Source organism: Chlorocebus sabaeus, chromosome 24 (assembly GCF_047675955.1).
Source record: "Chlorocebus sabaeus isolate Y175 chromosome 24, mChlSab1.0.hap1, whole genome shotgun sequence".
Lineage (NCBI taxonomy): Eukaryota > Metazoa > Chordata > Mammalia > Primates > Cercopithecidae > Chlorocebus > Chlorocebus sabaeus.
The window spans coordinates 47204306-47218668 of record NC_132927.1 but is presented as its reverse complement, the minus strand read 5'-3'; the positions used below and the strand labels follow the sequence as shown (position 1 = coordinate 47218668).

At 40.3% G+C, this 14363-nt stretch overlaps 1 pseudogene; it reads left to right on the top strand.

Annotated features, from left to right (window-relative positions):
* The first annotated feature begins 253 nt into the window (after positions 1-253).
* Positions 254-2820, top strand: LOC119618997 (putative transmembrane protein 183BP; annotated as a pseudogene).
* Positions 2821-14363: the final 11543 nt, after the last annotated feature.

Here is a 14363-nt window from a genome sequence, read left to right as displayed (position 1 = left end):
AAATGTATTTTCCTCATGGGGGATTCTTGGAGAGATCTCTAGGGATAAAGGTACTTGTTTCGCTGGACAAGTTGTAAAACAGTTAAAGTATTACAGATTTAGTAGCCTTAGGTGAAGCCAATGAATTGACTGGATTGCCTTGATATTGCAGATTGATAAAAGGTATTGCAGATTAATAAAAGTAAGATGCACTTACAGTGGAGAATGTAAGTTGACTCCCTTATAAAAGAGTCCTAAACTCGGATATGACTAAATGATGCAAGCCTTTGATGCATTATGTCAAAGTGTGTTTTCACCAGGTAAAGGAAGCTTTTCAGAATGCACTGGCCAAGAGCAATCAAATCCTTCATGATCTAGAGTCCAGAGATTTGGTTTTCTGGAAATGGTAGTAGAGAAAGACTGCCTTTGCCACTCAATCTGCAGCCAAACTTTGGGACTTTGATACTTGAATCCATATCTCACAACTTAAAAAGGGCCCCTCCAGACTCTTGGAACTGTATACCCATTAGAAACCTTAAGGTAAAGCTAACCAGGGAAGTTTCTCCCCATAAGCAGATGGTATCCTAGACATAAGCAGCTTCCCCAGGATCACAAATCAAACTTTCTCTGTCATCACGAAACTTTTACTTTTCTTAATCTTTCCTTACGTATGGCCACCTCTTGAACTTTGCAGGATAGTGCTGTAATTAGAATTTCACAACGAGTAGCTTTTATGGGTAACTTCATGGAGTGTTGAATCTGTCATGCCAAACCCAGATCTTTACATGACCTAAGGGATCCTTTAGTTAACCTGGTGGATAATGTTAGCAACATTCCTAACATAACTGTTGTTCAAATTGTACTAGTAGTAAAACTTCTAAACCCACTTCCTCTCACTCCCTGTTTTAATTTAATCCAGTAATGGGATACAAGAACAATGACCAATGAGTATATCACAAGACAGGTTTGCACCAAAGCCCAAATGGAGTTTCTTGCAAACTGACTTGTGTGTCAGGATATTATAGCACTCTTTCAACCCATAATTCTGCCTCAGGCCCTTGGCTTGAAATTCCTAATTTCACCATTCCAGGTAATGTATCCATGAACAATAGAACTGGAAAAGGGGCCTTGTGTCTATCTGTGGAGTATACTTTTAGTTGTGGAGGATTTTGCAGCCAACTTTACACATGGGCAACCTTATGCCTTTGATGGATTGAGCATGAAGGGCCAATGTTAGATTTATTTTCCAAGGCTTGGAGTAAATGTAAATGAGGCAATAATTTGAAATATATTCCTGACTGAGCATGTTGGCTCACATCTGTAATTCTAACACTTTGGGAGGCCGAGGTGGGAGGATCACTTGAGCCTAGGAGTTCGAGACCAATGTATCGAGACCCTGTCTCTACAAAAATATTTAAAAATCTTAGCTGGGCATGGTGGTGCATGTCTGTACTCCCAGCCACTTTGGAGACTGAGGTAGGGAGGATTGCTTGAGCCTGGGAGGTTGAGCAAGACCCTGTCTTGAAAGAAAGAAGAAAGAAAGAAAGAAAGAAAGAAAGAAAGAAAGAAAGAAAGAAAGAAAGAAAGAAAGAAAGAAAGAAAGAAAGAAAGAAAGAAATTCCTTATAATCATCTCTATAGCAGATTCTATTGCAAAGGCTATGGTTGCATAATAGACTTCTTTAAATTCTCTTGCTAAAGTTGTACTAGATAATAGAATTGCTCTAGATTCCCTACTGGCTGAATAGGGAGAAATTGTGCAGTTGCTGACACTTTTTGCACATGGATGAATATACTGGGTATTATAGAGACTCATTTGCAGAGGATTAATGAACAGGCTGCTGGATTAAAATAGGTACACTCTTCATCTGGCTTATTCTTTGATCTATTTGATTTTTGCTTGTTTAGCTCATGGAGACCCTAGCTAAGGAGCATGCTGCAAACTGTTGGTATTATCCTCCCGATGACAGTGGTCTCCTTGGTGCACTGTATTCTCTCAAAAGTTTTAAATGTTTGTTAACATGCAGTCATTTGTAGAATGTCAGATTGTTACTCTTTGGCTAGAATGACAAAACTCAAAGAAATGCGTGATCATGAGGATACCATAACCTATGAATGACATGCTGAGACAAGAAACCCAAATGATAGTAATTGAAAGTGGTGCTCTAAAGCCTTAGATTTTGGTCATGCTCTGACCTAGGAGAGAACACAAGCAAAAGAAGGGAATTGTTAAATAAATGTATTGTTTTGCACTGAGCTCCTGTCACTTGCACAGCTGGTTTCTGGACCAGGTTGTACTCAAGGCATTCCACTCTGTATGCTTCCTGCCTTTGCACCTGCCAGCAGAGTCAATGGAGAAGCTACACTGTCTCCAAGCTTGTGTGATCTGATCTCTGCAGCAAATGTATGAGCTATTTCCTGCTCGAGTCTCTGAGAATTCAACCATTCCAGAAATCACTTCCAGTTGGAAACAGATAGGAATCAATGTAAGAATTCAACTTCAAGTTCAAAAAGCAGTCCCCTAGGTTACAGAGCAAGTGTATGGGGGATTGCAGCCTCCTTTTCAGCATGAACAGGTTCATACCAACCCAGACCAGGACTGCTGCCCACTGCAGGTCACCATCTTCAATTTCATTTTTATTCCAATTGCCATGAGAATAATATTTACCCTGTTTACTATCAGTGTGGGCAAGGGCAGTCAGCATCATCAAGACTGCTATTCCAAGGTTCTCCTGTTCATGGTGGTGGGAAACTGCACAGTGAACAGGGTGTGCCAGTCATCCTGGACCCAGTGCACAGCATTTGACTCTTTGGTGGGATTCTCAGTAGCCATCCTCCCTGAGACCATAGTTATTGCTTTTCATCCCTTGGGGGCAGCCCTGAGTCCAGTCCAGTGGTAATCAGATTCCAGCTTGGAAGGGGCGGCTGGTTTGTATATTTGGTTAGTAGTGCACATGCTCTTCAGATTCCTGGGGCTCCCGTTAGAGGAGGGAGAAGTGTTGAATCAGGAGGAAGAACAACTCTGGTTTATAAACATATTTTAATGTAAAAATTTGCATTTGAATGGAGCAGTCCTGTTTTCTGTATCAAAAACCCATTTGGTGTTATTGAGTTTGTTGTTCTTTATTCTTTTATCTCAGTGAAAACTGTTGATCTTGTTCTAGGAAAAAATTAAACTCTTGAAGTTTCCCCCCTAAAAATTTTCTTTTAACAAATAAAATACTAGTATCTAGGTCTTATTGTTACAGGAAAGGGTCCTGATTTAGACCCCAAGAGAGGGTTCTTGGATCTTGCACAAGAAAGAATTCAGGGAAGCTCATAGCATAAAATGAAAGCAAGTTTATTAAGAAAGTAAAGGAATAAGGCCGGGCGCGGTGGCTCACACCTGTAATCCCAGCACTTTGGGAGGCCTAGGCGGGCGGATCACCTGAGATCGGAAGTTTGAGACCAGCCTGACCAACATGGAGAAACCCTGTCTCTGCTAAAAATACAAAATTAGCCAGACGTGGTGGAACATACCTGTAATCCCAGGTATTCGGGAGGCGGAGGCAGGAGAATCACTAGAACTTGGGAGGCGGAGTTTTGCGGTGAGCCGAGATCATGCTATTGCACTCCGGCCTGGGCAAAAAGAGTGAAACTCCATCTCAAATTAAAAAAGTAAAGGAATAAAATAATGGCTACTCCTTAGATAGAGCAGCCCTGAGGGCTGCTGGTTGCCCATTTTTATGGTTATTTCTTGATTACATGCTAAACAAGGGATGGATTATTCATGCCTCCCCTTTTAGGCTATATAGGGTAACTTCCTGACAGTGTGATGGCATTTGTACACTGTCATGGCATTGATGGGAACATACCAGTGAGGACGACCAGAGGTCACTGTTATTGCCATCTTAGTTTTGTTGGGTTTTGGCTGGCTTCTTTACTGCAACCTGTTTTATCAGCAAGGTCTTTATGACCTGTATTTTGTGCTAATCTCTTATCTCATCCTGTGACTTAGAATGCCTAACAGCCTGGGAATGCAGCCCCATAGGGTTTTAGTTTCATTTTACCCAGTCCCTACTCCAGATGGAGTTTCTCTGGTTCAAATGCCTCTGTTATTATGTCTCAAAGAAGGAAGTCTGAATCCCCCAGGTTGAAGACAGCAAATAATTGACTGATACTAATACAAATACCAGTAGATTTAACTATCGTTTTTATTAGAATTGTGATTGTTTTTGTTAGTGCTCTGCATTCAAAATTTTGTAGGTTTTCAGATGTCTGCCCCTAACCAATTTCCACCATAGACTCTGTTATGTTAGTGCACAGTCTTGCAATATGTGAGTTTTGTAGGAATGCATATAAGATGTTACACCAGAAATACCTGTGCTTGTTTATGTGTCCTGGAACAGTATGTCTGAGACTCTACTACGCATATGAATCACCTGGAGTTATTTCTAAAATGTAGATTTTGATTCAGTAGGTCTGGGGTGGGGCCTGAGATTGTGCATTTCTAAAAAACTTCCGATCGATGTCCATGCTGCTCATCTAAGAACTACATTTGAACAGCAGAGTCTTCGAATAGACTATGAATTTGAGAGCAAGGGTTGTGCCTTATTGGTCTAATATCATCAGTGCCTTTTGTATATGCCTATTGAATGAATGATCACTGACTCATCATTATGCACCCATCTCTACTGCCTGTAGGAACCACAGACAAGTAGATCATGCACCCACATCCCCACCCAAACTCATTCTTCACCACATTCCCTTCCTCACTGATGAGTTTAAGGCTGGTGTAGTGGCCCCAGCACAGCAGGAGTAAGAGGACTGGAATCTTGGAATTTAACTCTTCAAATATGGAAATAAGTTCAGGTATTTACTTTTAATTGACTGTGATTTTCCATGGTAGTATAACCTCTCTTAATTTGTTTTCACTTTGTTAGTATTATCTGTTAAATATATCTGGAATGAATTTCTATATAGTTTGGTCTAAAATCAGTAGTTTTAAGAATGACAAAACCTCCTGGGTCAACAAGGACATGCTGTCAGGTCTGCTCTTAATCAGCCTATGCTATTAATATATGATATAGACCAGGAGTTAAAGATAACTAACTACAAAGTTTCCAACATACAAGATCCAAAGAGGTGCATGGATTCTTGCAGTTGAATCCAAAGCTCATGCCACTTGCCGCATGAAGCCCATTGGTCAAGAGACATGGTGTTGGGGCAAGGAAAGTTACTTTATTTCAAAGAGCCAGCAAGCCAAGAAGGTGGCAGACTAGTGTCCTGAAGAACCATCTTAAGTTAATAGAATTTTAGGCTTTTTTATGTTAGAGGAAAGGAGAATTAGAGGGCCTTCAGTTGAGATCAAGAGGTGACTGATGATCATAGACACCTGGGTCGCAATGAGGGTCTGAGTTGGGGGGTTGTGAAGCTTCTTTATCCTTGGTCAGGTCACAATGCTCCTATGCATCTTTATCATAACATTGTTACTTGTGTGTACACCTCTTTATCTTCTTGAAGATTCGTTTTGAGAAGGGACTATTATCATCCTTCCCTTTAAAAAGTTAAGCTATAAATTAAATTCCCCCATAGTTAACTCAGCCTATGTACAAAGATAAGTAAAAGTAGTTAATCCAAAAGATATCATTATGGGCATGGGGAGGTTAGGAGCAAAATGGAGCTAGTCACGTTAGGCTTCCTTTTGTTATTGGAAAGGTGTCCTGATCCAGACCCCAAGAGGGTTCTTGGATCTCATGCAAGAAAGAGTTTGGGTCAAGTCTATAAAGTAAAGTGAAAGCAAGTTTATTAGGAAAATAAAGAAATTTAAAAATGGCTACTCCTTAGGCAGAGCAGCCCCGAGGGTTGCTGGTTGCCCATTTTGAGAGTTATTTCTTGATTCTATGCTAAACAAGGGATATTTAGCACAGAATCAATATGCCTTTCCTTAGCATAGTTATTTGTGCCTCTCTTTTTTAGACCATATTGCGTAACTTCCTGATGTTTCTATGGTATTTGTAAACTGGCATGGCACTGGTGGGAATATAACAGTGAGGACAATCAGAGATCACTCTCATCACCATCTGGGTTTTGGTGGGTTTTGGCCGGCTTCTTTACTGCAACCTGTTTTATCAGCAAGGTCTTTATGACCTGTATCTTGTGCCGACCTCTTATCTTATCCCATGACTTGGAATGCCTTAGCTGTCTGGGGATGCAGCCCAGTAGGTCTCAGCCTTATTTTACCCAGCCCTTATTCAAGATAGAGTTGCTCTGATTCAAACACCTCTGACATTTCCTCCCTCCCTTTTATAAGAGAACCCTTAATCCTAAAGGTTGCAGAGGGGTGAAGATCTATCTTCCGTAACTTCTTCAGGCTGAATAGGGGCAGTAATATTCCTGCCTAACTATTAGGGTCTCTTTTGTTCAAGGTAGAGAGGAGCTCAGTAAGAAAGCATCAGTATGGTGAGGGCCATTCATAACTCCAAGTTTCGACAAAAGGTGCTATCTGAAAGATTAATAAACGCTCCATTTAAGAAAATTGAGGGTATTGTAGGCACGTGAAGCTCTGTGCCCCATAAATCAGGCCACTAAAATGACTTGACCCTATCATTGGCTTATGTCTGTCTTTTCCCTTTAGTCTCATTAAGGTAAAAGGATTATTTAAATTTAATAATGTTTAAATTTTTGTACTCCTTACCAATTTCTCCTCCATCTCTAGAGGTGAGAGATTAAAAAAAAAAAAGGATAAATACTATTCAATCAACAATAAGCCAGAGTCTAGAAAAATAAAAAAATTCAAAAAAAAATACTGTACTAAAAGCTTTACACCGTCATCCTTCTCAATCCTCATAAAGGCCCTAAGGTTAGGTCCTATCATGACTCCCATTTTGTTTTATTTATTTATTTTCAACATGATGTTTTGAAATATTTACACAATGTAGACTGGCTGAATGGAACTAATTAACATGTGCATTACTTCACATACTTCATGCTTTTTTGTGATGAGAACACTTAAAATCTACTCTCTTAGTGATTTTCAAGAATACAGTATATTGTTATTAACTATAGTCACCATGTTCTACAATAAATCTTGTGAAGTTATTCCTTCTGTCTAAATGAAATTTTATGTCCTTTTGTTACAGGAAAAGGGTCCCAATTCAGACTCCAAGACAGGGTTCTTGGATCTCACACAAGAAATAATTCAGGGCGAGTCACTAGAGTAAAGTGAAAGCAAGTTTATTAAGAAAGTAAAGGAATAAAAGAATGGCTACTCCATAGGCAGAGCAGCCCTGAGGACTGCTAGTTGCTCATTTTAATGGTTATTTCTTGATTATATGCTAAACAAGCAGTGGATTATTCATGCTTTCCCTTTTTAGACCATATAGGATAACTTCCTGATGTTGCCATGGCATTTGTAAACTGTCATGGTGCTGGTGGGAGTGTAGCAGTGAGGACGACCAGAGGTCACTCTCATGGCCATCTTGGTTTTGGTGGGTTTAAGCCAGCTTCTCTACTGCAAGCTGTTTTATCAGCAAGGGAAAGACCCGTATCTTGTGCCGACCTCCTATCTCAACCTGTGACTTAGCATGCCTAACCATCTGGGAATGCAGGCCAGTAGGTTTCAGCCTTATTTTACCCAGTTCCTATTCAAGATGGAGTTGCTCTGGTTCAAATGCCTCTGACACTTTGACCAACTCTGATTTTATAGGTAAGGGAGTGGAGGCTTATACAATTACATTAACTTGCCCAAGATCATGTAGCCAGTAAAGGCATGGAGCTGGCATTCAAATCCAAGTCTATCTCATTCTAGTCATTAGCACTCTATTCTCTGCTACCCTGTAGGATGGATTTTGAACATCCACCAGTGGGGGTAGAATTTGGGCAGACACTGAAACAAAGCCTAAGTCAGTTCAGGTGTTTTCTCTGACATTATGGATGAGCCTCTTTGGGGTGTACTGTTTTAAGCCACACTTTGACCTAAGGCTTTATAGCCATCCAACAATACATTACAAATCTTTCTTTTGAATACTAATTTTGCAATTCTTTTTGCACAAATGACATGAAAATAAGCCCATTCTATGCAGTTTAAAAACATACTTGGGGCTGGGTGTGGTGGCTCACACCTGTAATACCAGCATTTTGGGAGGCCAAGGTGAGTGGATCACTTGAGATCAGGAGTTTGAGAACAGCCCGGCCAACATAGTGAAACCCTGTCTCCACTAAAAATTAGCCAGGCATGGTGGAGGGCACCTGTAATCCCAGCTACTTGGGAGGCTGAGGCAGGAGAAATCGCTTGAACCTAGGAGGTGGGGGTTGCAGTGAGCCGAGATCATGCCACTGCACTCCAGCCTAGGTGACAGAGTGAGACTCCATCTCAAAAAACAAAACAAAACAAAACCTGAAAATACTTGGTATATTAGTTTGCTAGGGTTATCATAACAAACTACCATAGACTAGATGGCCTAAACAGCAAAAATATGTTTTTTACAGTTATGGAGGCTAGAAGTCCTAGATCAAGATGCTGGCAGGATTGTTTTTTTCTGAGGTCTCTCTCCTTGGCTTGCAGATGGCTGTCTTCTTCCCATGTCTTCACATGGACTTTCCTCTGTGTCCTAACCTCTTCTTATGACGCCAGTCATATTAGATTAGGTCTCACCCTAATGACCTCATTTTAGCCTCATTACCTTTTTAAAGACTCTGTCTCCGAGTACAGTCACATTCTGAGGTACTGGGGATTAGGACTTCAACTTGTGAATTGAGGACCTGGTGACCTATTCAGCCTGTCACACTTGGATCAGCAAGGCACCCCTTGAGAATAATCCTGAATATAGAAGACAGATCTTCAATTTCTAATTCAAATTTAACAATCACATATGTTTTATACCTGATTTCTAATAATGGTTATTCAAAATCGTTATTCTAATTTTTCATTCTTTTAGAAAATAAATGTATTCATGCTGAATGCAAGGTTTTTTAGGAATTGTAGTCTACAATGTGCAAGAATGCAGGCCAAGGACTGTAAACACAAAAAAATAGGAAGCAATATACCCTCAGCATTACACTGCCTAGAAAGTAGATCTCTTATCTTAAAAATCATTTCAAATCAGACAACCTATAGAATGGGAGAAGATATTCACAAACCAAGTGTCTGACAAAGGCCTAATCTAACAAATCAACAAGTAAAACACAAATAACCCCATTAAAAATGGGCAAAGGATATGTCTCAGAAGAAGACATACAAGTGGCCAACAAACATATGAAGAAATGTTCAGCATCATTAGTCATTAAAGAAATGCAAATCAAAACCACAGCTAGATATCAGCTCACACCAGTCAGAATGGCTATTATTAAAAAACCAAAACACAACATACTGGTGAGGCTGTGGAGAAAAGAGAATGCTTATGCACTGTTGACAGGAGTGTAAATTAGTCCAGTCACTGTGGAGAGCAGACTGGAGATTTCCCAAAGAGCTTAAAACAGAGTTACCGTTTGACCGTTTGACCATTTGTCCCAGCAGTCCCATTACTGGCTACATACCCTAAAGAAAATAAATCATCCTAACAAAAAGACACATGTTCATCACTGCAAAGACATGGAATCAACCCAGGTGCCCATCAATGGTAGATTAGATAAGGAAAATGTGGTACATATATATCATGGAATCCTACACAGCCATAAAAAAGAATAAAATTATGTCCTTTGCAGCAACGTGGGTGGAGCTGGAAGCCATAATCCTAAGCAAATTAATGCAAAAACAGAAAACCAAATAGATCTGTTCTCACTTATAAGTGGGAGCTAAGCATTAAGCACACATAATCATAAATATGGGAATAATAGACACTGTGGACTACTAGAGCGGGGAGATGGAGGGGTTGGGTTAAACAACTACCTATTGGGTTTACTCATTACCAGGGTAACAAGATCCATTCTACAAAAGTCAGCATCATGCAATATTTCCATGTTCCATTTACCTCTCTATTTATTCCCCAGCGCTGATCTCTGAAATTAGCTCCACTCTCACAGATCTGCACATGTAGCCCCTGCATGTAAAATAAAAGTTGAAATTTTTAAAAAGTCATTCCAGGTTGGATGTGGTACTCATGCCTGTAATCCCAGCACTTTGGGAGGCCGAGGCAGGCGCATCACTTGAGGTCAGGAGTTCAAGACCAGCCTGGCCAACATGGTGAAACCCCATCTCTAGTAAAAATACAAAAAAATTCACTGGGTGTGGTGGCAGATGCCTGTAATCCCAGCTACTCGGGAGGCTGAGGAAGGAGAATCACTTGAACCTGCGATGCGGAGTGTGCAATGAGCTAAGATCATGCCATTGCAACCTGCCTGGGCAACAAGAGCGAAATTCCATCTCAAAAAAAAAAAATTAAATTTATTACTATATCTGACTACAAGAGTAATACCAACTTGTAAAAAGGAAAAATTTTTAATCCATTTATAAACTAGAAGGAAAGTCTCCAGGAATCTCACTCCCTAGGGATGACCTCCAGAGCAGTGGTTTTCTGACCAGGAACACTTTTTTTAAAAAAGAAATCATGTGAGCTTAATATGTAAAACAGATTTAAAAAAAAAAAAAAAAAAAAAAAAAAAGCAAAGCTCATCCTTCTGGGTTCTCCCTTGGAGTTTACTTCCCTTCGATTTATCCACTGGGTGCTTTAGTAATCCAAACCCTGTAATACATATGCCACCTTTTTTCCCTGATTTTCAGATAGTTAATAGTATTGGTTTATTTTTCTAATTGGATTCCTACACATCTTAGTCAAGCCAATTACATCCTTTAAGGAAAGGCAGACCTTGTGCAATTTGGGATTGTGGCGTCTATTACAGCAGCACACCGTAATGAGGGATTTGGTTTCATCAGTTGCACAGTCCCTTGTTTTTAGATTTTCTGATACTGGGTGATGTAGTAAGTCTCAAAGAAAATCAGAAAACTTGAGCCTCTTTTAAAAAATTTTTCAACTGTGGTTTAAAAAGCACACATAAAATGTACCATCTCTATAATTTTTAAGTGTAGAGTTCATTAGTGTTAAGTGTCTGCACATCGTTTGCAATAGATTTCCAGAACTTTTCCATCTTGCAGAACTGAAACTCTGTACCCATTAAAGAACTTTCCATTTTCTCCTCTTCCCAGCCCCAGGAACCCCTGCATGGGCATAGGAGACAATGTCTTACTTGTGGGGCCAAATGGGCACTCACTGCCACAAATCATATCCAAGCAACTGCCATATTGAGAAGGGAGTTGGCTGTTTCTTATGTCTCTTTAGGGGAAGCCATTTTGAGCTCTTCTCTTCCTCCGTCCTTACTCCCATCCTCCATGTCTCCTCCTTGCTCAGCTGTCGGGATGGTGGCTGTGACAGATAAAGTCCCTTATAGGTCCAAAAATGGATTGCACCTGCAGCTGAACAGAGACATCATTGGGATAAAGCAAGGATGACTTCAGGAAGGAAGAAAACTGCATCGGTGATTGTCACTGGCCTTCTTTCTTTATAATCTTCAACATAAATGCCACTTTCCTGAGTACTCAATCTAAATTGTGTCCTTTTATCCACTTTCATGGACGAATTCTATACCTTTGCCAAATAATAGCAATCAAAATTTGACAGTTTATCTACCACTCTTTTTTGATACACTTTCTTCTCTTGGCCTCCAAGAAACCACACTAACTGGTTATCTTGCTGCTATTCTGGCTGATCCTTTTCAGGTCTTTTTGCTGGTTTCTTCTTATATCCCTGACCTCTAAATGTTGGAGTCCCTAGAAGTGGATCTCTTCCCTCCATGCTTAATGCCTTGGTGGTCTCATGCAGATTCATGGCATTAAATACCATCTCTATTCTCAAATCTTTCTAAAGTATATCTCCTCTGAATTTCAGACTCATTTATACCCTATAGGACATCTCTATTAGGATGTCTCAAATAGGCAACTCACACTCAGTTAAGGCCCAGACTAATTCACCCCTCCCTCTGAAACAAGCTCCTTCTCTGTGTAAGTTAATGGCAATTATATCTTTCCAATGGCTCAGGGCAAAGACCTGGGTACTATCCTTGCTTCTTTTCTTTTTCTCCGTAACCACTTTCAGTTTGCCAGCAAATCCTGTCTGCTCTACCTTCAAAATATATCTAGAATTCAACCACTTTTTACCACCCCTATTTGTCTAAGCCCCCATGGTATTTTGCCTAAATAATTGCAATGGTCTCCTCATCAGATTCTTTACTTCTAGCCCTTGGCTGTCTGCAGCCTATTTTCATCACAGGTCAGAATGTTTCTCTTAGTATATATGACAGATCATGTTGCTCCTCTGCTCAAAATCCCTCAATGGTCTCCTTTGACACATCCAGGAGAAGCCAGTCCTTACTCTGATTTACTAAGCCTTGCATCATCTGGTCTGTTACATTTTCTTTTTCTTTTTTTTTTTTTTTTTTTTGAGATGGAGTCTCACCCTTGTCACCCAGGCTGGAGTGCAGTGGCGCAATCTTGGCTCACTGCAACCTCTACCTCCCAGGTTCAAGTGATTCTCCTGCTTCAGCCTCCTGAGTAGCTGGGACTACAGGTGCCTGTCACCACGCCTGGCTAATTTTTTGTATTTTTAGTAGAGATGGGGTTTTGCCATATTGGCCAAGCTGGTCTTGAACTCCCAGTCTCAAGTGATCCACCCATCTTGGCCTCCCAAAGTGCTGGGATTACAGGCGTGAATCACTGGGCCTGGCCTCCTCCCCAGTTTAAAATCCTCTTTCTTGCTTTTTTGTTTTTTCCTTGCCAGGTTTTATAAAGAACTTCCATACCATAGAGTTTACATAGTTGTCTTGTTTATTTTCTATCTTCCATAATAGAATGTAACCTTCCTACAAGAGAGGTTTTGATCTCTCTCATTTTATTTGTTTTACTGAGAGTATCAGCTCCAATGCTTAGTACAATGCCTGGCACATAGTTAGCTCTTAATAAATATTTGTTGAAAAACTTCCTAAACATCATAAATTTGTGTGATTAATTGATCAATGCATCTGATAATTGTCCTGGAATGTGAGCTCCTTGAGACCAGAGACCAAGCCTGTTTTATTCACTCCTGTATCCCTAGAACTGAGCACAAGGCCTAGTGGATTAGTAGATGCTCAGTAAATAAGTATGTTTTAAAATAAATAATTCAAGATGTCAACAATGCCAGTATTGACAGAAGGAATTTATTCAAAAGAACATGGTAATGCAGCTGTTGTAGCAAGGAGGCTGCCTAAACAGTCCCCAAATTAGTCTTAGAGTAGTATGAATTTTGTTAGGAGTCATTTTTCATATATGCTTAGGGCCTGACAACTTGAAATAACACACAATAGTGTGTAGCAGTGGTGTTGCATGTGCTTGGAGTTTGAGTTCTAAAGTCAACATGTGTGACAAAACTCATGTATGGAAAAAAATTACCATTAAAAGTCCCTTTCATCACCCACATACAACAGATAACAGAGTTTTATGTATTCTGCGCCATCTCTCAGTAAATTCAACACAGTCAGTTTTCCCTCCAGAGTTGGAACAGATGGCCATGGCTGTTTCTTTGGTTGAGTACCAGATGAAGTAGTTGGCTTGAATTTAAGAGCCATATTGTAGGGGGGAAATTACATATCTATGTATATATTCATCTGTATTATTTCCTTTTGCTAAGCATATACTTGAATTCCAGCAACTTAAATGTTTGTGTACGATAACTCCATTGTACCATTTGATCTTCAGCGCTGTCAAATCCTTTTCTTTGCTTATTATGGATCCAAGGCCTGGTAAGCGGAACAGGGTCGAAAATAACCCTGTAGGGTCACTGCATAGTTGGCATGACCAATTAGAAGAATGTCAACCATAATGATTTTCCAAATTAGAAAAATGCCTTTCAGCTGGGTGCAGTGGCTCATGCCTGTAATCCCAACACTTTGGGAGGCTGAGGTGGGCAGATCCCTTGAGGCCAGGAGTTTGAGACCAGCCTGACCAACATGGTTAAACCCTATCTCTACTAAAAATACAAAAATTAGCCAGGTGTCATGGCAGGCACCTGTAATCCCAGCTGCTCGGGAGGCAGAGGCATGAGAATCACTTGAACCCGGGAGGCGGAGGTTGCGATTAGCCAAGATTATGCCACTGCACTCCAGCCTGGGCAACAGAGAGAGACCTTGTCTCAAAAAAAAAAAAAAAAAAAAAAAAAATTCCCTTTAACTAAATTGAATACAGACTCTAAACCCCTACAAAAAGAATCAAAGGCATGTATGGAGTGCCCACTATATGCTGACTACTTGCTGCTTTGTGTATATTGTCTCATTGAGCGGCCTCGTAGCAACCCATTGAAGAAGGTACTCTAATCCCCATGACCCAGCTGTGATTCTCCACAGCAGTCAGGCAGGCATGCAGGCTTGGCTATTGCCTGA